Source organism: Lampris incognitus, chromosome 5 (assembly GCF_029633865.1).
Source record: "Lampris incognitus isolate fLamInc1 chromosome 5, fLamInc1.hap2, whole genome shotgun sequence".
Lineage (NCBI taxonomy): Eukaryota > Metazoa > Chordata > Actinopteri > Lampriformes > Lampridae > Lampris > Lampris incognitus.
The window spans coordinates 14,608,169-14,632,343 of NC_079215.1; the positions used below are offsets into that span (position 1 = coordinate 14,608,169).

The 24,175-nt window shown below is 43.4% G+C and overlaps 1 long non-coding RNA gene across 1 annotated transcript; it reads left to right on the plus strand.

The window, feature by feature from the left end:
- Positions 1-2,733: 2,733 nt before the first annotated feature.
- Positions 2,734-20,127, plus strand: LOC130113386 (uncharacterized). The gene is made up of 3 exons (XR_008810281.1): positions 2,734-2,948; positions 4,693-4,789; positions 19,007-20,127. It is a non-coding gene; the product is annotated as an uncharacterized LOC130113386 (long non-coding RNA).
- Positions 20,128-24,175: the final 4,048 nt, after the last annotated feature.

Genomic DNA, 24,175 nt, shown 5'->3' on the forward strand with positions numbered 1-24,175 from the left:
TAGTAATTTTGTTTACTGGTTTATACAGAGAGTAATTATATTCAGTAATAGAAATCAAAGTAGAAGAAGAAAACTTGGGCTGCTCATACAGGCCAAAGATTTGAATCAAATATTTTCTGGCCAGCTTGTCAAACATCTATCCAATCAAACGACTTGCTTGAGGATTGTTTCGTTTTCAAACCCGGATTCAGTTCAATTCAATTCAGTTCAATTCAGTTTATTGTCATTAAAAACAATGTGCAGGCACATGTTAAAAATGAAATGAGGGCTGTGGCTTCACCAAACAGTGCAAGACAGACACAGACAAACACAGCAAACACAGGATAAGATATACACACATGAAGACCAAAAGCTAAAAATAAGTTAAAAAAAAGAAAAGAGCTGGAGTACAAAATATTTAAAAAATATCTACAGACATTCAGTGGGTTGCCAGGTTCAGGTGGGCAACAGCTTGTGGAAAGAAGCTGTTTTTGGTAGTGCGGGCTCTGAGGCTCCTGTAGCGCCTCCCAGAGCGCAGGGGGGGAGAACAGTCCATGGTTGGGGTGGGTGGGATCTCTGCTGATGACCCGATAAGCAAAATCCAGATTTTAAACAAACCAAAAGCAAAACTTACCACTACCCTCTAAACAGGATGTACATTCAATGTTTTACTTCCAGTATCATACAAATCCAGAATCGCTGTTTCTCCTGTTATTCTGATTACACTATTTATTCTGGAAACAGATGAAATTATTATCAATTATTTGTTGTCAGAATTTTTTTCTGCTAGAACCTGCTATGTGTTGTTCTGGGCCGCACTTTGTTTAAATGGTGTGTTGGGCTTTTTTAAAGAATCCGGTGGTTCGTTCTTTCCTCTCATGGGAAAGACATGGCAAAACCCCGTTAAAAAGAAAAACAAGAAAAGCCTTTCAGCAGTGAAGGGAAAGCAGACAGCCAGGTTGCTAATTGGGTCCTACAAGGTACTCCTGGGCTTTTAACTGGCGTTGTGATACACCTCAATGGCGCGGGTCAGATTTTCTCACACTACCTCTCTTTTTCCGTTAAGAGTATCCATTATTGAAGCGGACACCGGGACTAAATCCGATTAAATATATCAAATCATTAATTCCAAAATTACAAATGCCGTTACGTGGTGACAATACATTCTCATTTGGTACGACTAACAGAAGACGCCCTAGGCAAGAGAATGTCAACAACTACACATCCTGCATCACATGAAAGACATAACCCAGCCTCTGCCTCTACCCTGGAGGCCTCTTACATGGTAAATAATGACGGAGGTTTTTTAAAACGGATTTTGGTAGACGTGTGTGTATGTTGGGAAGACATCTTTAAACCAAAGTATCTGGTGGTTCTGCATGAAGAGCAGTTAACTTGGACTAGAGAACCAGCACCCACGCTGAACCCATTTTTCCGCTTCCGGTGTGAGAAGATGGCAGCGCGAATTCACGTACCGTCCATGCAGTGTCCACGTCTGCATCTGGGTTTGTCTTCGTTTTATGGCTGGGAGAGCTTGGTCTGCTGCGTCCTATGGGCCCAGGGACTGCAGCCCTGCCCGGAGCTGCGCCTGAAGTGGTAACACCGAGGGCAGCTAAGCTAACTGCTAGCCCATGCAGACCGGCAGTTCCGACCATCATCCTGGCTGGCGTTCATTCTCCTGGAGAGGGATTTTGGATATATGTGTGTCTTTAGATATATGTGTTAGTTTGGATATATGTGTTCTTGTAGTTTTTGTAGTTTTTGGATTTGTGTTTTTGTCTTTGTGTTGCACTGCTGTGGGCTGGGGGAAATTATGTTTCATTTCATTTCGTGTGCGCAAGTGCATGAAATGAAATGACAAAGTGTTCCTGATTCCTGAACCAAAAAAAAGAAGAAAAAAAAAAGAAAAACGTAGACTTTTAGGAATGAGATTATAAAACACCTCATCCAAACAGACTTCACAGCACATTCCCTTTTCAGAGGAGTGGCCATCTGGCTTCACAAGTGGTAACTGCTGTGTTCATGATCCCAATTGTGGGTCAGGGTACTACCAAATAAGCATATCGTACTTCACATCCTCTCTCTCGCTCTCTCTCTCTTTCAGAGATGCTTTTGTTTAGCCTGAAGTTGCAGAGAGAGTGGGGTCGATAAAGAAGGCACCGTCTTTTAGTCATGCTACAACTGTCTAGAGTACCAGTCATCTTCCTCTATAGGCTCCCCCATCATCTCTTTCCCTCTGCATAACCATGGCTGCATAATGATAGGGCCTCCATACTTTCCCACAGCCTCCGACAGCTGTGTGGTTGTGTCTCATTAGGACCTTGTCAGTAATCAGCCGACTCGTTACCGACCTGGTGGTCCACTCAGATGGTTCAGCCCAAGAGAAGTCCCCCCCCTAACCCTTACATAGTGGGCAAAACCACTTCAGGCCATAGGACCAGAGATGCTGTTATTATGGAGCAGCTGATTACAAGGCACAACAGGGCTGACTGTTATTCTGCTAAGATGTGTAAATGTCAGGGAAATGTGTTGACACTATTACAAAACTGATCCGTTGCAACAGTCATGGTTTCATGGAAATTGTGTGAAAAAACGTGTTTTGTGGGTTTTGTTTTTTCATTCTGTCGCTGTCATTATCATTTTAGCTAAAAACAGACAAATTATTGGTGAATGCTGAATTGAATACTTGTTCTAACGTTGCTTTCTAACCATACAAATAGTAATGTGATTTGTGTCTTGTCTTTTTGCAGCTGTTGTTGATTCTAGCACAGACCCTCCAGACGGAGCGCCGTCCGTAGCCAGCTCTGTGAACAAATCCAATGAGGACAGTACCCAAGACACGCCTGCTACCTCTGTGGAGCAAAGCCCAGAGATGAAAACCAATGAAGAGCAGTCCATCTCCGACGACACCTTGACAGAGTCCCTTAAAGAGCCAAATGCAGACAACAGCAGCAGTAGCGCTGTGATAGGTCGGTTGTTAACCTATGACCATTCAAATAATGATTAATTTTACAAGGGCTTGTATATAATGCAATATATAAAAAGAGAATTTTCTGGGCCTTCCTCAATCACATCCACGAATCACATCAACAAAAGGTACTAGAGCTGGGCGTCCAGGTAGTGTGGCGGTCTATTCCGTTGCCTACCAACACGGGAATCACTGGTTTGAATCCCCATGCTTGGTCGGGCGTCCCTACAGACACAATTGGCCGTTTCTACAGCTAGGAAGCCAGATTTGGGTATGTGTCCTGGTCGCTACACTAGCGCCTCCTCTGGTCGGTCGGGGCACCTGTTCAGGGGGTGGGGGAACTGGGGGGGAATAGCGTGATCCTCCCACGCACTATGTCCCCCTGGTGAAACTCCTCACTGTCAGGTGAAAAGAAGCAGCTGGCGACTCCACATATATCGGAGGAGGCATGTAGTAGTCTGGCCCCCTCCCTGGATTGGCAGAGGGGATGGAGCAGTGACTGGGACGGCTCGGAAGAGTGGGGTAATTGGCCGGCGTACAACTGGGGAGACAAAGGGGGAACCCCCCCCCCCCCAAAAAAAAGATATTAGTGCTAATTTCCATCCAATGCAATTTCCAAAATGAGATACACCTTGTTGGAAGACAAATATTTTCCACTATTTTAGGTGCTCCAATTTTGGAGAACTACACATAGCCCCAGACTCGCTGTTTTCTGCCCATGTTCATCCCCCGCTAAAACTTTTCAGGAGGTCACATGGTTGTAGCCTATGCTGCTCCTGTACAGTGTTGACCTCTCTGTGACACAGACGTCGACAGAATAGTGAGGGAGTTAAAATCTCCTTAGCCCTGCCTTAACCCCATTCCAACACAAATGCCTGGCACATTTCAGCTGGGTGATAGAAGGTAAACAAGCATACAGAAATTCATTCGCTTTGTTATTTTCCGAGCCAAATTCAATATCTGCTTTGTTTATTTTGGCAGAATACAGGCTGGATTATTATTGCCTGTGGGGATTAACACCTGAGGGGCATCACTCTCACCTGATACTCTAAACTTCCCCAGAAATCATTTATACCATTCACAGTTTACATTTATATCTGAGAGGAAAGATGGCATTGTTGTCATTATTCACGGGTCTGCAGTCTGTCCCAGCATGCACTGGACGGAAAACAGGGTGACATCCTGGGCAGGTTGGCAGTCCATCAGTAGGCCAACACACACGGACACTTACACACCATTCACACCTACCGTATGGGCAATTTGGAGTCTTCAGTTCACCAAACATACACCTTTGGAGTGTGGAAGAAACTGGAGGACCCATAGCAAACCTGCAAACATGGAGAGAACATGCAAGCTCCATACAGAAGAAATGAGATTGAATCCATGTTTAGGACTTGTAGTTCTTCTCAATGCAAAATAGCATGCCATTAGAGATAGTGGTCACAGTATCTGAATGACTCTACCATCTTCAGTTTTTTTTTCTTGCCAATATGAATAAGTGACAGGAGACTTATGTTAATTGTCGTAAAACAAAAATAATGACTCTGAAACCTAACAGGATGGACATTCTTTAGCCTTCATTTGCACATAGTATTACTCAAACCTGTTACCAAAACATGTGACATTAAGGTCTGCACCATCAAGACATTTGAATTGATGCAATTGGTTCTTCAGCTTATGTTGTGATTCATGCCGACACATAATCAACTGTTAACCCTTGTCTTTTTTTTTCTTTCTTTAATCAGAGGAGGATCCAAACGACACCTTCTCTAACATTAGTCTCAACAGCCAAGTGTAAGACAGACAGGCCGGTCTCTTCCATTGCGGTCCCACAGAAACATGGTAAGACCACAGCAGACCCTCTCTTGCAGCTGCTAGACCAATTAACCAGCTCAGGTGTTGGTAAAGGGAGAGCCCCCCCCAGGTCACCAGGCCACAAACGAGATCTGGGAGGGCTGTATTACAACCCGCTTATCCTGAATTAACATTGTATAAATAGAGAAACCATAACCAACATATCAACTGATAGTGCAAGGTTATTAGCATGTGTGAGTCGAAGGTTCCCAACTTTGCAAATCACTTTGATGAGTTTGTACAAACTGTGTACTAATACTGTAAAAGTTGTTGGTGGATGTCAGTATATCCAAATGCGTGCCTCATTATTGGTTGCAAGATAGAGTATTGGAGTATATATCATTTACTTGAGTGCCCTGAGAAAGGACATTGTACAGATTGCATGCATTAGATCATTTTTGTGGGTTTTCATATGATTTTTAAGTAAGATGCTGCTGGATGCTCATCTTTGAGTATTTCTGGTATGACTCTTGTCAACAGTACCGGGCCTGAGCAGTGCAAGGCCTTGTTCCTTTCTATACATATTCCTGCTGCATGCTTTATAGGTGGCTTACATTCATCCGGCACAACTGGGAGCATGGGTCCTCTTGGTCTTATCGTCATGTGCTTCAGGATGAATGGCCCACATCTGCACCTGTGCTTTCTTTCGGCTCAGAAGATTACCGCGCTGTACTGGGGGCCAGGGCCCGAGGCCGAAGGAATTCACACTCCTCTTAACAGCCGATGATAGCTGCAGATCTGAAGCCCCAGCCGCTCAGATAGATACCCGGTCATGGACCAGGTCACTTTTTACAAAAAGCCCACCTTCAGACATCCCTGGCATCTATCTCATCATAGGGTGTCAATTCTCACTCTCTCAAACCAACCAAAGCTTCTCCACCATCTTCTTTCCCCATTGTTCTATGAGGCTCTCTTGAAGTATCACCTTTACTCTGTACATTGCAATACCACATACTCCAACCATTAGCATATGGATCCGGTTCATGGGGTAGAGATTTGTCACTAAACTTGTGGCCCCATCTTTACAGGAGAAATAATGCATTTATCTAATTGCCACAACATGATTTATAGGGATGATCATTTGCTTGATAGGGATTATTTCCTGGATCAAGAAGATCAAAATAGTTTGGATAATGCAGCTTACGATGGGTTTTTTTATGTTCTCTTTGCATCTCGACCATTTCACACAGAAAACAAGCTTCTTATTGACGGCCTAATATTAAATAGGCCATAAAGGCATTTCATGAGACTTCAGTCATGTGTAGTGCTTGATGAAGTAGATATGGCCGTTCAAAATGTCCCCCCCCCCTTTTTTCTCCCCAATTGAATTTACATCAATTACCCCACTCTTCTGAGCCATCCCGATCTCTGCTTCACCCCCTCTGCTGATCCGGGGAGGGCTGCAGACTACCATGTGCCTCCTCCGATACATGTGGAGTCACCAGCCGCTTCTTTTCACCTGACAGTAAGGAGTTTCGCCAGTGGGACGTAGCACGTGGGAGGATCACGCTATTCCCCCCAGTTCCCCCTCCCCCTCGAACAGGCACCCTGACTGACCAGAGGAGGCGCTAGTGCAGCAACCAGGACACACACCCACGTCTGGCTTTCCACCCGCAGACACGACCAATTGTGTCTGTAGGGATGCCTGGCTAAGCCAGAGGTAACACAGGGATTCAAACTGGCGACCCCTGTGTTGGGTTGAAAATGTATTTGACATAATGAATATCACTTACAGTGATGTAAATAAATCACTGTCTCCACTATCTAGTTCATGAAATGATGATGAAATGATAGAGTAATTTTTATTTATACATGAGTAGTCTTACTGGTGACTCCCTAAACAACTTTCAAGAAGCACTGAGGGTTCAAAGGTCACACAACGCTACATATATAAGCTACAAGGAGATATACAGATTTTATTGTTTGTTTAATAGTTGAGGAACTATTTCTGTTTGAAGTCCCATTGCGAGTCAATGGTGAGAAACTGTTCTGTGGCTTTCCTTACAACATGGGGAATGTTGTAATTCACCCGGAAAACGCAATGAACTCAGATTGTAAAATTGTGAATGAGGCACTGTAAAGAGGAAAGGAAGGAGAAACCATGAACTAGTCACTCATTCCCACCTGGTTTAGATGGTGATGAGCGAGCTGGCAGCTTGAATTGAAAGGCCCCCTCGCCAGCCGACGGTTGTGGATAATGGATGTGAGCTGACAGGTCATAAACAGTGTAATTAGACCTGTGACTTGACTGTGTTATTTTCCAGTCAGCATCAGACTTTCATGTCTTGAGGACTGTCGGAAGAAAGTCTCAACCTAATGTTGGAGGAAACCATCTCCATCTCCCATCAGGAATATTTCAGAGAGAGCAGGAGGGAGGAAAGTGTGTGTGTGTGTGAGAGAGAGCAAGAGAGAGAGCGAGAAAGAGAGAGCGAGAAAGAGAGAGAGAGAAAGAGAGAGAAAGAGAGAGAAAGGGTGTAGCCATAGGGACACAGGTTGGGGACCTACCCCAATAGACGACGAAAGGCTCAAAGAGTCCATGAAACGAAGCAGCAGTTATCATATGAACAAAATAAAGTCATAGTCATGACCATATAATGCCTTTCAGCCTGAAATGTCCAATATTTGCCAATACTAACCGTAATTACAGGTTTTATTATACTATAAAGTATAGTTTATTTGTTGCCATAGTAGGTCAAAGGCCATACTGCATAAGGCATCCTGTGCTTGGAGTAAAAAGGTCCACTTCTTGGGGGAAAAACCCACTCCTTTTATTAGGCTAGGGGGAGAGAGGGAGAGAGACGGCTTTTCAAGTCACTCGTGAGGCTATCATGATTATCCCCATTTACAATTATCCCAATAATGGAAATTCACCACAAACAACTTGTAGTGAGTTTTTATTTTTAATCCCGATCCATGATAAAATCCCAATGATGGTTTAGATAGCAGCACGGTTATTGCTTAAGCACAGCCATCCTGTATATTTTGCGGGGCTCATGTCAGGGCTCTGATTAGAGGGGGCTGGTTGTGTTGGTTCAGAGACAGGTCACGGGTACGTGGAGCTGAAGAGATCAGACCCCAAACAGTGCTTCCTTGTCTTTCGGGAGTTTTTGCATTTGAGGTTGGGAGCATAACCTGCCATAAATACCTCTGTGCACGTCTCTAGACTTACCTATGACATAAACGCTCAAACAAATCAGATAATATGCAAGCAATGTATAAGACTGCAATTGTATATATTTCTAATTACTTTTTAGCTATTTTGCACTTGAATGCATGTCAGAAATCAGAAAGATGATCTTTTCCTGCCACCAGTTGTAAACATCTACTTATGGCAGGGTGACAATGGTGCATGTGGTGAATGCAGGATCCCCATCCCAGTAATAATGGTGAGTGGATGCTTCCTGTTTGCGAAGTTTGATGTGGTTTGGGTTGGCAGGTCACCCAACCTGGGCAGCTTTATAGCCAGGAAGGACCTGATGGGAAACAAGAGGACTGACACTCCCTCGACATGCCTACATAAGAGACTGCCAGAGTCAGGGGAATTGAAACCTGAAACTTGCAACTGAAAAATGGATAGGGATCGTGTTCAGACCGATCATTAAAAGGCTGTGTCTGCAGGACCTACATGTCTACAGATGTGATATGATATGAAGGTGAACGTAAATGTTAGCATTTACATTGAAGGGGTTGGACCTCGCTGGGACAACAAAGATGACTGAACCAATAAAATAATTTATTCTGGCAGACTGCTGATGGACAGGTGAGGCATTCGAGTGCAGTTAGCATGCTATGCTAATAGTTAGCGGGGTCTGAACACAGGACAAAGTCCAGATATCTGAGCCATCTTCTGAGAACAGAGATGACGTCACACTGCCCTGTGATGGCCTGGCGGCCTGTCCAGGGTGTCTCGCTGCCTGCCGCCCAATGACTGCTGGGATAGGCTCCAGTATCCCTGTGACCCTGAGAGCAGGACAAGTGGTTTGGATAATGGATGGCTGGATGAAATGCACTAATGTGGCAGATGCTTTAACTAAGTAAAATTCAATTTTCAATAGGAATAAAATGACCGCTCTGCAGATGTTTTCCCCTGAAGCAATAGAAACGAGTGCCACTTACAGTGCCATAGAAAAACCGAATACGTGGCTTTGATTCTTACATTTTGTTTTACTTCTGTCCCCCTTTTTACATTGCAAGCAGGTGCTCTGTTTATAGCATTTGGATTATAGATCAGGTAGGATAGTAAGAAGATGTCAAGGCTGGATTGCTAGGACAAAGCAACAAAAAGCCAGTATTGCCTTGTGACTCAGCATGAAGAGAAATGTCTAGGATTGGTCATTCACTAGCAAGGACCACACTGTCAGCTTGATGAGTTTAAATGTGTTGTAAGTGATGGGGGTTGTATTAACCTTTTCCCCTTCCTTTTCTTACATACTTGGACTGGTTTTCATTGAGAAACGATTGGTGGTGTCGTTAAGCAGTGTTTATAAGAGGACGTCACTGTGAGGTGTGGGTGCATCCCCTGGGGTTAATTAATGGTGGCAGTTTGCATAAATACGCCTCAGGATACGCCACTTTGAACACTCTGTTCAGGACACTACAAGTTCACAGCTTTTCAGCTGAAGACCATCAAACCTAAACTGAACTAATATACCAAGACGGAGTCAGCCGCTTATGGGAGCTGAGACCCATATGGCCGAGGCCTTGTCGGAGGGACCTGCTAGCCTGCTACCTTGGTAAGCTAGCCCACCTCCCTACTATTTCTCTAGTCTTGGAAACCAGTCCTTTTTTCTGTTTCTTCCCTAGTTTTTCATCTTTTCTACACACTCAAGGTTAACACTAGTATTGCAGGCTTAACCCTTAACTCCTAGACCCGACTAGTCCGTAACAAATGAATTATTAAAGAAAAATGATTGATGTGCGTAGTTCTTGTACATTGTGGGGAAGATTCATAGGGAATCTACCTTAGCACCCAGGGAACGACGGACCCCCTCTATGATGGAGAGGAAAGAGTGGGAGAGACAGAGAAATAGGATGGGGGGGGGGTATGAGAGAGGAAGGGGAGGAGAGGGCTAGGTGGGTATTTATAAGAATGCCGGAAGTGGCGCGGTTGAGGTGTGGCCCTGCTCCTGAAACTCGCTAGATAAGTTTCAGCTGTGGAATGTGTTTCAAAAAGCAAGTCTTTTCTCCTAAACACACAAGATGAGTTTCCAGATTCTACAAGTCAGCAAGAATCTTAAAACCGTCTGCCAGGACACCTTCGTGAAATTTTTAATTTAGAGTGTTACAATTTCATTTAGCAGATGCTTTTATCCAATGCGATGTGCATCTGAGAGTTAATACAACACAAGCAAGGATCTAGTCAGGAGGGGACAACGTAAGTAAGTGCCAAAAAACTAGGTTAAAGTCCAATAGGACATGGTAGGTGTCAACAGGCAGTGCGCATAGGATGCATAGAAGTGTTGTTTTTTGTTTTTGTGTGTTTTTATTAATGCCAATTTAGATACATTATTCAATGTAGAGATAAACAGGCGACAGGCATGGGTGCAAGTCCATGAATACTGGGATGCCATCCAGCGCTTTACCTGTGCCCCCGTCCATAGGGTTAGCAGTTGTGTCAGGAAGGGCATCCAACGTAAAATTTTGCCAAATCATTATGCGGATTGACAAGACAATACTGGATCAGTTGAGGCTCCATACCGCATCGGTCAAGGCCCGGGTTAACAACAGCCGCCATTGGTGCTGTGCCCTCACAGAGAACCCATGGAAACTGTAAAATCCACTGTGGTGACCCCTGAGAAACGGGGAACAAGCCAAAAGAAGAAGAAGATTCAATGTAGAGATAAACAGCGGTTAACAAAACTGGCAAAACCTCAAGCAAGGGTCTGCGGTGGTGTAGCGGTCCAAGCATCGGCTTTGTGTCGATGCAGTTGCCCACTGGGGACCGGGGTTCGTGCCCCGGTCTCGTCAGATCCGACTATGGCCGGACTCGATGAAGCAGCAATAATTGATCCTTCGTAAAGTACCGCCCCAGAATGGTGCTTGTCCAATCCTACCTTAGCAACGGTCCGTCAAGCTTTCAAACACACAACAAAATGCTGAAACGGTGTGCCTATGGGATCTGCAAATCGGATACTAGATATCTGAAAAGTTTGGAGGGGGTGTAATTTTCTTTCCCTTCCCGAAACCCAGAACGCAAGAAGCGCCATCTAGGCAATAGATTTCACAGTATAGCAGACCCCATGGCCAGCTTAATCCATCCAAAATCAACAAAAATACCTGTCTGCTCCAAGCTAAGCTTGCTACTAGCTATTATTGATAGCTAATACAGCTAACGTATTATTACTGTTACTTTTACACACACAATGCGCTGATTTCTTCCTTCATGTTTTGGTGTTTTCCGGCTACTTACTGGATAGTTCTGAAATGCTTCACGGGCATAGCAACAGTAACTGAGGGGGGCGGGACTTTGCGAAAGGTCAATTGGCAACGCTGTATTCGGGAGGGGGGCGGAGTCGGCTTGTGTTCGTCACATGAATGCGTTTCTGTGTGTGTCAGGAAAAGCAGTGGTTCAGCCTGGATTGGCCTTGTCACGAAAGTGGCGAGGTGTCTCCTTCGAGACTGCGGGCCGGAGAGTTGCAGTTGGCGAACGCATGTAGTACGAGGGTGGGTGTTTGAACTTAAATAGGGGATCGATTGGCCACTAAATTGGGAGAAAAAGGGAAAAATCAGAAATAATTTTTTTTAAAAAAACCCAAGCAAATAAACACACACACACACACACACACACACACACACACACACGTGATCTGTGAGGGATGATTTACAGCATAGCCTGTCCTCATTGTGTCATTGTTATGGCTGATAGCTTACACAATATTGCCACGTGATGTTCCCATCCCATGCTGAATGAACGATAGTAGTACTGAGGACAGTCCACAAGTTGGAAAGTGAAAACGGAATGTTTTTTCCCACATCCTCCACCGAGCATTCCTCGTCTGGCTCTCTAATGGGGTTTTGCCTGTCCACAATTATCAAAAACACTTTGTCTAAGTATGTGTAGTATTGGTCAAAATGCGGCAAATAAAACCACTTCCCTCTAACTAAAGTTTTTTTATACAACCTGATCATGGACTTTGGGCCTTTGTTCGAGTAATTTTGTGGTCTTTCTTAAAGAGTGCTACACATGTGACCCGCTTTGTGTGGCTGTGCTTGTAATTTTATTTGAATAAACAGTAAACGCACAAAAGCTCCCAGACAACATATGGCAGCAGCTGGCATACAGCAATGGACTTGGAAAGGGTTTATCACTTCCGGTGGCAGGGGTCAGGGCAACCCAAATGGTCAAATTTCACTTGTTAAAACTCCTGTAAATAAGCGGAGAAAGGCATTTACTAGTTAAGCCAAAAATATTGACGACAGTTAAAAGCAACAAATTTCCAAATTGCATAGCAGGAGAATACCTTGCCAAAGAAAGCCCGGGCTTGCCAATAAACCCCACAGTATTTGTCCTTTGACTTCTTAGGAGGCCATAATTTCTAACACTCTGACAATGTTTGGCTGTGTACCGAAAGAAGACGGGGCGAGGAGCCAACTTTATTGCCTCCTAAACAATTTAGATTGTTTTGAAACTCGGCCCATATTATGAGGTCACGCTTTGCTTTTTGTTAAAGTAGTTACGACGTTGACGAACGAGGTCAACTCCACGTGAGCGCGGATTGCCTCAGAGCGAAAACCGACGCAGAAGCGTTCGGTATTGCATCGTTTCACGTGCAGAGAGATGTATGTGTGGATGACACAGCGATGACAACCGACACACTGGTGTATGATGAAGACCTCTCACAACAAGTCTCTTCGCCGAAGAAACTATTCCACATGACTTATGCTGAAGCCATCCTTCATGTCTGGATTTTTTTTTTTTATCACCTTTGGCACAGTTTCCTCAGCCATGCTTCTGTTCCAAAATTGCGGGGTCTATCTTTCTGCCGCTTGGGTTTCATGACCTGCAGAGGCTCTCTCCAAAGGTCATAGGTCAGACAATCCTAATTAAAGGGTACACACTGACCGCAAAGAGACTGATGTGGCCCCTGTGTCAGAGTCAACTCGCAAACATTCTTCACCTGACGTCGAGCAAGTCTCTGCAGATGTGGATACCAAATGGCTGCTGCGTGTGCTGAGAGCCATGTTACATTGGCTTGGCTTCCTCTGTGTCTGTCTGTCTTGTCTGTCTCTCTATCTGTCACATATACAGGTAGTCCAAACGCCCGACTTATCAATGCCCATACTTAGGAACCGACCTCCGTAAAGCCCATTCTTTTTATAAATGCAGTTACACACAATGGTTTGTGCTAACGAACGGATGGACTACTTTGCGCGACACTGAAAACACTGCGCGTTTTTGGCGGTTCGTTGGCTCGAGGGAGAACAACGCCACTGGATCATGTAAACGTTGTGTGTGTTGTGTTTTGACTTAAAATTTTTGTGTGTTTACCCTCATAATCATGGCTTCAAAGCGTAAATCTGATGCAAGGGATGGTGATGCATCTCAATTATAAATACTCTACTGTAGTTATATTTGTTATTATTACTGCATTATTATATTTATGATGTCTTAGGTAAAAACCTAGCACAAAAAGTAAGGGAATTTGTGTTTGGTAGGTTATTTCTTTGTTGTAACAATGCTTCTTGGCAATAAATCTTATATCAGGCACCTGATTGTCAGCACCTGGGGTACCAGAAGCTCAAAACAAGAGTCAACAGCAACAGCAAAATAAGCTGTTTGGCATTGGCAGAGAAGATTTGACAATTTTTTCATGGGCACAACCCACATACTCAGCTCTGCTGCTCATCCCACAGATGCATGTTTCTTACAAATGTGGCACCATTTAAAAGGGAAATAACCAGGCTTTCCAGCGGTATAAGATGTATTGCCAAGAAGCATTGTTACAACAAAGAAATAATCTACCAAACACAAATTTCCTTACTTTTTGTGCTAAGTTTATACTATATACTAAGACAAACATTTGACTAATTGACGCTAGATGTGAACTGTACTTAACTGTACAGAACTCGTTCGTAACCCGGAGACTACCTGTACATATACGCATACAGTCTTGGGATATGTCCATGAATCGGTTTCTGAACCGAACTGGTGAAGTTGAGCTGTCAAATTAGCTTTTGAGTCCTGCCTTACGGGAAACACGTCGACAGATAAGAATTCAAGTATTTGAAAGCATTACAATGGAAAGGGTCTCTGAATGAAGTTCTCATCTCTGCTTTCCAAAACACCCCAACCCTCTTTAGCTTTGTTCTTTGAGAAATGTCAGCGTATGCTGCCTTTTTAACTTGGAGTGTTTGAGTTTTCAGACAGTTTACAACAATGCTTTCACATTTTCAAGGCTCTTTGCTGGTATTTCAATCCATGTTCTGGCAGCTGCCTACCGTGTGCCCGCACAGATATTTATAAGTCTAGTGCATGCTTTACCTTGTTTGTCAACAAAGGAGGAGAGTGGATAATGCGATTTACAAAAGTGTTGCGTTTGGGCATCCATGTGGTGTGATGGTCTACTCCATTGCCTCCAGCTTGGTCGGGCATCCCTACAGACACAATTGGCTGTGTCTGTGGGTGGGAAGCTGGATGTGGGTATGTGTCCTAGTCGCTGCCCTAGCGCCTCCTCTGGTCGGTCGGGGCGCCTGTTCAGGGGGGAGGGGGAACTGGGGGAATCGTGTGATCCTCCCATGCGCTACGTCCCCCTGGTGAAACTCCTCACTGTCAGCTGAAAAGAAGCGGCTGGCGACTCCACATGTATCAGAGGAAGCATGTGGTAGTCTGCAGCCCTCCCCGGATAGGCACAGGGGGTGGAGCAGCAACTGGGATGGCTTGGAAGAGTGGGGTAACTGGCCAAATTCAACTGGGCACGAAAAAGGAGGAACATTTTGAAAAGAAAAAAAAGTGCTGCCCCTAGCATGCATGTCACCAAAAACTGAGAAGCCCCTTTCTGTAAGTATTTTTTTGGCCAAAGGCTCTGGTCTTACTTGAGGTCAGTCACATCCTCTGACAGTTTTATGATCTGTCAACTGATACCACACGTACACATCCTGTTCCTAGTATATCCTGTTTTGCACTAAATATTGCTTCTTAAATGGACGGTTAACCCCAAAATCAAAACTGTGTTTCATGTAGGTGTAGTTCAGTCTGAGAAAATAGTTCCTACCTGAAACTGCTCACAACAAGGTCTGGGGATTATCTTGAGTAACAGGGTCATGATTTATGGAAAGCTACATTGCTGTTGAGTTTTTCAAAAAAAAAATTTTTTTTGCCACTTTGAACAACACAAAAGCCGAGTTCCATCCAGTTCCATTGTATACAGAGAAGGCAGACATCTCTATGGCCGATATCTCCGAAATTTGGCAACTCACACCAAAACTGTATAGATGGATAAATAGCGCCACAGGTAAGAGGAAAAACATGTCTTTTTAATTTCGGAGTGAGCTGTCCCTTTAATGTTCATAAACTATGAGGCCTGGTGATATCAATACTGTCAAGTTGAGTCAATTTTATTGGTATAGCCCAATATCCCAAATTCCAAATTTGCCTCAAGGGGTTTTACAGTAACACAACATCCTGTCCTTAGACCCTTGCGTCGAATAAGGAACAACTCCTCGCATAAGGAAAAACCCCTTTAACAGGGAGAAAAATGGGAAGAAACCTCAGGGAGAGCAACAGAGGAAGGATCTCTCTCCCAAGACGAACAACATGCAATGGATGTTGTGTTTGCACAATTTACAGAATACAACATTGAAAGAGGATAAACAGAATTATAAAATGTATGAAGAATATGATGCGCAGGATGCCAAGCAGTGTCCAGACGCCACCGGAACAGCCCAGGACCCAAGCCACACCACCAGCATCACCATGCCAAAATAAAAAAAGGCTACTATTTACTATTTAGCTACTATTGTAACTGCTACTGTGTAGCAGTTACAATCGTTTGTCGACGACTGTTTAATTGGCAAGTCTACAAATGCTGAATTTGAATTTTTGGTGACTTGGACTAGTAGCTTGGCGTGCTGGGAAGAAGTGTTTATCGTCAGTCAGCTTGTGGAAAGAAATCTTAGGCTTTGTTTACCTAGCTGATCCACTAGGGGAGAATTGGCAGGATAAATGCAAAGGACCGCCAACAAACCATGGATTAGAGACCTGATGGATCTCCATGTGTTGTTTTCCTCTTATTATGTGTGTCCATGTATGGTAGGTAAGAGGAAAATTTATTCAAAAGTTTAAAAATTTTAGTTTGTAAAATGCAGCAGATTGCAAATTTGGATGTGTGTTAGACCCTATGGGGGCTGCAATGACTAAAAATTGAATGCCCTGCCAAATACGGTTTAGGTTTGTAGTCCACCTATGTTTTTGTTTTTTCTGTTTTCCTCTTCGGCATGGTTGTTCAAATATATAAAATTAAAAGACTGGCAACACCTTGAATGCAAAACGTGAACTTTTAACACGCCTTCGCAAAATAAAGAGCCCACTTGAGAAAGCAGAGTTTATTTTAGTGCTTTTTGCACTCTTATCTGCTTTTTTTGTTTATGTGTAATTTTGGCCATTTTTTCCCCCGAGGCCTTCACCTCCTCCACTCACTTCTAAGTGGGAACAGATAAATGTTCACCTGCCGGTGTCGCCTCCAGCCTCGGCCACGCATACCTCAGGAGTGAGAGGCATGCGTCTTGATCCATTCTCCACCGGTATATAAGTAGCCCACCGCCCAAGCTTCTTCTCACCCCGAGAAGGTCGGGTAAAAGTTACGTGTTCGCAGGACATACTGGATCTGCGAAGTCTGTAAAAATGTTTAATACGGAAACACGCTTATAGATTTTCAGATCGTTTGTCGCCGTGTCATAAATCTGCATCACGCTTTGCCTTTCGACTGCACCCTACTATAGGCTGTTGACCTTGGAGTTGTTAATCCATCAGCAGCGTCACAGTTTTACTGTTCCAGTTGTTTCTCCTTCTGTCTCCTTCTGTTTCATACCATTTGTGTGTCAGTATCCACTAGGAAGATATTTATCGCCCCATGAAATACATTCAGTTCGGCTGCCAGTCATGTTCTTTCAAACTCGTTCACTATTTCAACCAGCCCGCGTTTTGTAAAATAATCTTTCCCCAGAATTGGACATGTTAAACGATGACACAAAATGAGTTTTTAATGGCAGATCTGGATAACTGTGATGTAAAACGGATTTTATTTATTTATTTGTTTGTTTGTTTGGGGGGGGGGTGATAGGGGAAAAAATTACAATGGACATTTTCCTTTTGCAAATATATTTTAAGATGTGCCATTGCTTTGTTTAGAAAGTTATTGTCAGTAAAGGGAGTTTTTCATGCCCGCTTTAAACATATAATCTAATAGAAAACAAGTGAACACAAGCAACTTATATGGACTTACACGTAAACCTTGAAAAATAAATGGGTTTTCACAGTACAATTACTTTCATTTAAATTTCCCCAATGAAAAAAAAAAAAGGTTGCCTTGATCCCGGTTGTTATTCTGCTGCTTTTCTATTGCAGACAAGACTATGAAGGATGGTTATCCATACACAGGATTTAGTTCAGTATTTCCTTCCAAGCCGCTAAATCCCCCGAGGAATGCCCAGTCTTTCAGCGACCGGGTTTTACTATAGTAGCTAACTGGCCTCTGCAGATCTCTATCTGCCTCCATGGCTCAGCTCAGCGAAGACATAGACTAAGATGTATGTGAAGCCTTACCTGCAACCTGAGCCAATTCTCAGTAGTCACATTACGGGTCCCAAACCAAACTCCTTTCATTAGATGCAGTTGAGATTGACATAGGTCAAATTTAAGATTGCAACAGGTAGACTTATGGAGGCTGTGAGGACAAACCTCCCTTTCTGAAACACACGGATTGGCTTTGAATCGACATTGCAGCACAATTAACCCGTAAGCCGTCCGAAAACATTCTGCACCGTCCGCCATTCTCCTCATCTCACAGGAGTAAATGGAGTCTCAGCAGAATGAGATACGTATGTAGGCCTTTATTTATACAAATATAGCTAAAAGTTACACCGTAATGTCCGCCATTTATGTCATTAAGAAAACCTGCTTAGATACGTATCTGCTCATCTGTAAGTTCACCCAAGGGGCCATAAACTGGTTTGGAGGTGCTCAATAGTTATTCATAAATCAGTTCAATAGATGTAGAGAAGGATGTATATATCAGGTGTCCTGCACCTCAAACAGATGTTTTTGCATAGAGGTCAAAGGTTATGGCAAAGGCCACATAAACCTGGCCAAAGCAGAAGTTGCTGTTTGAGAGGTAAAGGTGAGAAAGAAAGGGATGGTGCCTGACATGTGACTACTGGACAAGTGACTTTGTTTCCATAGTATGCATGAAACCAGGATTTTGAATTTGCATGTGGATGAGATATGTAGAGAGCACAATGCATTTAAGTAAATGATGGTGAGCTAGGGGGCATCATGGTGGCGCAGTGGTTAGCGTGGTTGCCTCACAGCAAGAAGGGTCGTCCTCTGTGTGGAGTTTGCATGTTCTCCCTGTTTCTGTGTGGGTTCCTCCGGGTGCTCCGGTTTCCTCCCACAGTCCAAAGACATGTAGGTCAGGTGAATCGGCCATACTAAATTGCCCCTTGGTTTGAATGTGTGTGGGTGGGTGGGTGTCGGCCCTGTGTGATGGCCTGGCAGCCTGTCCAGGGTGTCTCCCCGCCTGCCGCCAAATGACTGCTGGGATGGGCTCCAGCATCCCTGCATCCCTGAGAGCAGGATGGATGGTGAGCTAAGGCTGCACAATAACAGTCTTCATAACTTTATTTGATGAGCACAACACTCAAACACTTCAGCGGTATGGCTCAGGAGGTAGAGCAGGTCGTCTGGTAATGGGAAGGTCGCTGGTTCGATCCCCAGCTCCGATCCCCTGCTCCTGCTGAAAGAATGTCAGTGTCCTTGAGCAAGACACTGAACCCCTAACTGCTCCTGATGAGCAGGTTGGCGCCTTGCATGGCATGGAGGTATACATTGTAAAGTGCTTTGAGTGGTCGATAGCCTAGAAAAGCGCTATATATATAAATACAGTCCATTTACCATTGTACTAACGTCTGCATGGACACATTTTAATACATGATGTAGATTTGTAAAATAATTTAATAATTTTCCCTCTCTGCCTTATCTTTTTCTTTCAGATTGGAGAAAGGCTCTGCGAACTCCTATGGTTGAAATGACAAAGCGTTGCTCAGGTTATCAGTGTATGTCTTCTTATAAACTGTTCAAGTTGTGCAGCAGATTTCAGAAAGTTCTAGGCAGTTAAACCTTTTTTCATATCAAAATACCACTTTTTGTAATATGGGAGATTCAAGTATTGTTTATATTATCCGTTTGTACTTTTTTCCTCAAGTGTATATTATGGTATAGTGCTTAATCTGTAAATCATGACGTGCAAGAGCACAAAGCTGGTGATGATCCAGCGTGTCAGCTGTAAAAAGAGACGTCACTGGAAATATCATTACGTTGGTGCAGCATGACATCGGTTAGACGCCACGGAAGTGTTATATTCATGATCTGTGCATATCTATATGTTATACCAAGGACCAAATGAAATGATTTAACATTTATTGCAAACCTATGCATTAGCCTTCAATCACAATCTAGTCATTGCAATCCCATAGAGCAAATACCTACTGTAAATACTTGGCATATGTAGAATATTCCAGTGGCGCAACAATCCCCCATTAACCAGGGTGAACTACCAAACAATTTCAAGAGCAAATGCGTGTAAATATGCATATTCGGAGACAAATAATAGCAAAAAAAGAAAAGAAAAGGGTTACAGTTACTGTTTAGCCCGCATTGAATTACAGCTACCGCACCGTCACTTCGACAGAGGCTTTTAGTTCACAGATGTGTTACATGATCATCATCCCACGAGCTATCAACAAGTCTATCACCCATTCTCTGGTGGTTGGTGAAAATGGAAAAATAATCAAAAATTACTTAAGCTTGCCATCAGAGGTTTGTGATCCTAGAAAGTGTGCAAAACAGTTCAAAACTGAGAGGTTCTGAGTGCTGATCACGGTTTCCTCTTTCTGCACCATCCACTGTCATGACAAATGGTCAACTGCGATGTCTGTTAAGATTGATCTTTTAAAATGTCTGTCATACTGAACCAGTACTACCATGCTCATGTCATTTAAATGGTTTGAATTAAAACGCTTCATGTGTGGTGGTGTAGGTCCTTTCTTTGAAATGATTTGTTTTCCCATACAAAAAAAGAGCTCTTCTTGCTTTTCTAGGTGCTCTAAAAAAATAAGTTTGGAACTTTTTTCTTTTCTTTTTTTTTTACGTGTATCATTTGCAGTTACACAGTACAGTCACATGCTCAGTACACAACACATACATAGATGTCTTACGAAGCAGTCCATGGATTTCGGTATCCTCTCAATGTCTATATATATTTCCCATTCTCAAAAAAAAAAAAAAAAAAGCAGAAACAGGAATGAGTAGTGACGTTTGTCCATGAACACAGATAACAGGTACATATACATCTACATTGTATAAGAAAAAAAATACATAGTGTTCACATCTAAATGAGGATGTGGAGGATTTATTCACATTCATTTGCATAATTGTTAGAATCTGGGTGAATAAAATAATTGTAAGAGGGATTGACATTATGTGTAGATGATTTGCCAAAAACTAGCAGAGAGAGAGGTAGGGTGTCAGGACAACCCCTATTATTGACATGACCGTTAGAAGGTTAGGGTAAAAGGGAGGATTGATCTCATCTTGTTTTGAGAAAGGAAACATATACTCTCGCTCATGTTTGATTACTGTGGTATCTGATTATGGGTAAAGGATTAATTCATATGTGAAATTGTATTAAGCGTTGGGAAAAAAACCTGGTCTATGTTTATTGTGATAACATGGAATTGAAAGACACAGCAAAACCACCTAACTTAAAAGGAGTTATGAATAATTTGGAAAGTACAAGACAGTCCATAAGGGCAATAAAATGTCACAGTGACCATCAAAACCAAAGTATCTGATGACAGATCAAACATAGACGAGGAAGTGTAAACACAATGAAGGTTGTTTTTCCCACTTTGTGGCTAACGGGCCGATCCATGCCATCTCCCTTGTATAGATGCATGCAAAAAGGACCTACTCTTGAAGTTTTAGAAAAATAAAATCAAAACATATGTACAGCAGCTATCTAATATCCATCAAGTAATTTGCCAACAGGAAAAACAGAAGGAGCCTGAGGAGAACCCGGGTCCACCCCCTATTCAGCCTGGTGACCTGGTCTATGTGAGGGTCTTACGGAGAAAGTGTAACATCCCCAGATGAAAGGGTCCATATCAAGTGGTCTGGGCGTCATCCACCGCAGTCCAGATAAAGGGATCACCGACCTGGTATCACCTCAATCAATGCACCAGAGCCCACCAGAGGGAGGATGAGTTACCTGTCGAGGACCCCGGGAGCCCCCAGCTGAGCACAGGAGAGGAGTGCCCCAGTACAGGAGAGGCATCAGAGAAGATGACCAAGCCTGATGAGAATCGACGGGATGCAGGGGAACCACTGGTTTCTGGGATTACTAATGGTGATGGGGTACATGACAAGGCTGACCCCTACACCAACAGCAGTTCCTAAAGTTTTGATCTTCAAGCCAGGGAACAACACGAAGATTCCCATTGGATGCCCACTGAAGAAGAATTTCCGACCATCGACTTCTCCGCCCTTGCCTCGGACAGAGAAGATTATTGTGGGTAATGTTACTGTGGGTAATGTAATGTGACCAAAACAACTGAACATGCTGGTAAATGTAATGTGTCCACTGCAATTGAATGTATTGGACAGATAATGACAGCCACAGTACCTAATACACCAAAGCCATGGGGAGGAGAGAGAGAGGTTAGTAGAATTGACAATTTGACTCGCATAACCATGGGAGAAAGATGGGGGATTCACGCTCAATGGGATTGTAATGTCACTGACCCAGAAAAACATGAGATTAGGTGTAGTAAAGATACCTATAGTATACATCAGGACAAATGGCAAGTAGGGCTAAAACAATAAGGAAGTCCGTGTTGAAGGTCAAAATGGGAGATGTGGAAATGCCCGTAAGCAAAAGCATGGCCGAAATAGAGGTCCCCGACCTGCACACATCTTTGAATACAGAAGATAGCTCAGAACAGAACTAAACTATCAGATGTGGTGTTAAATTATTAGCAGCGGCTATTGTTAATCAGACCTTTCAACACGAATGGACTTTCGCATTACGTTGGAGAAGTGACCCTCCACTGATATGTATCGAATTACCAGGCAACCGCTGGACAGTGTGGTTAACTAACCCAAGCAGTTTTGTAATATGGGACATGTCTCCATGCACAAACACACCATGAGACAGGCTATCTCCTGTTGGAGAAACATATGTAGTACTGAAACCAGAGGAGGAAAAAAAGGATTAATGGTAGAAGTAGGAAGCGAAAGCATAAAGAGAGCCTTGACAATTGATGCCGATGACCTAGAGATAATGACAAAAAAAATGCCCTGTGGAATTAGGACAATGGGGAAGCAACACGCCACCCAATAGTGAGTGGTGAAAAGCTTTGCCCCCGAAAGCACCCCCAGTGCACCAACTGATGGGAATAATGGAAAATTGTGCCCTGATGGTATGGTTAGCAAGTAAGAAGCAGACCAGGGCTAACTCATTGGTATGGGAAATCATAATATCGGTTAAAGTAACAATGAATAGCACGTTGTGGGTATTAGATTCAGTCGATGATGAATCACACGGGGTACGGGCTAAGGCAACAGGAGGAGAGTGCCACTTGAATGTATTACTGGGATTCACTCTTGCTGTTTTCATTGTATGTCAGAAAAATTATTGCTCAATCGCGAAACCTAATCATAATTGGCACACCAAGAGTGAGCAGTCTGAACTAACCAAAAAGGATTTTATTGCTCTTTTCAGCTTTTTAGGTACGTGTGGAAAGTCTGTTTTTATCTCAAGCCCTATTCCGACACTGGCCCGTGGAGTGGGGCGTTTCAGCAGAATCCTCAGCCTGCACACATGAGTCATCTCTACCTGCAGAGCTCACAATATTGGCTTTATTGATCATTTTAATCTGTTTTTGGGATCGTCTCTCCTTCTTCAGAGCTGACGGAGTCCACCCAAACATTCTGGGTAGCTGGATGCTTGCAGCCAACTTGCAGAACGCAATACAGTCCTCTCATATGACTGACTATTTACATCTCACTCTTCCCTCCCGGACCCTCCGCTTCTGCCTGTGGTGGCACTTGAACGTACTGTTCCACCCGCTGTCTCCTCCCGCTGGCCTCATCTCTCTTTGACCCTCTTGCTGGGAATTTTCCCCATACAGACTATTATCAAACACCATGCCTCTCATCCACACGATGTATCTAATAGCAGAAACAACAACAACCAAATATCTGGAGCAAATATCTGCAATTTGTGTCATATTTGTTTTACTCCTGTTGGTGTTGATTCTGCTGTGACACCAAACAATTTTGGCTTGGCCTCTTGAATGTGAGATCTCTGGGTAATAAGTCCTTTATCATTAATGATGTTATTGTTTCCAATAATCTGGACTTTTTATGATTACTGAGACATGGCTGTCCCCAGGGGACACTGTTCCCCTGATTGAGGCTACCCCCCCCCCGATTTTGCATATTTTCACATTCCCAGGACCTCTGCTAGAGGGGGTGGCCTAGCTGTTTTTTATAAGTTAGGTCTTAAGAGCCATCCTGTTAATTTTGGTAATTTTATCTCATTTGAGGTTTTATGTTTTTTAATTACTGGCCCTTCCTCTTTTCTCTGCATCTTAATTTATAGGCCCCCTAATTCAGTTAGTTTCATCTCAGTTTTCTGACCTTTTATCTATTGTCATGCCAAAATATGACAGGGTGCTTATTCTTGGCGACTTTAATATTCATTTGTACTGTCCTTCCCATTCCCTGACTTCACATGTTTTGGATCATGTAGATTTTTTTAACCTCCTTCAATCTGTTAAAGGGGCCACACACTCCAAAGGCCACATTTCAGACCTTGTACTCTCCTCTGGTTTCTCTCTCGAATGTCTCAATTTGGTGGATATGCCTGTATCTGACCATAAACCTATAATTTTTAAAGTCCCACTACAGCTCGCTACTCCTAGTCATTATCCTAAAACACGATCTCACATTCTCAACGCTGGCTCTGCAGTTAAATTCTGTGATGCTTTTAATTCATCATCCTTTAATCCCTCTTTATCACCGCTCAATCCAGATGCACTATTAAATTCATTCAATGATCAGTGCCAATCCATCCTCAATCAAACTGCACCATTTAAAAC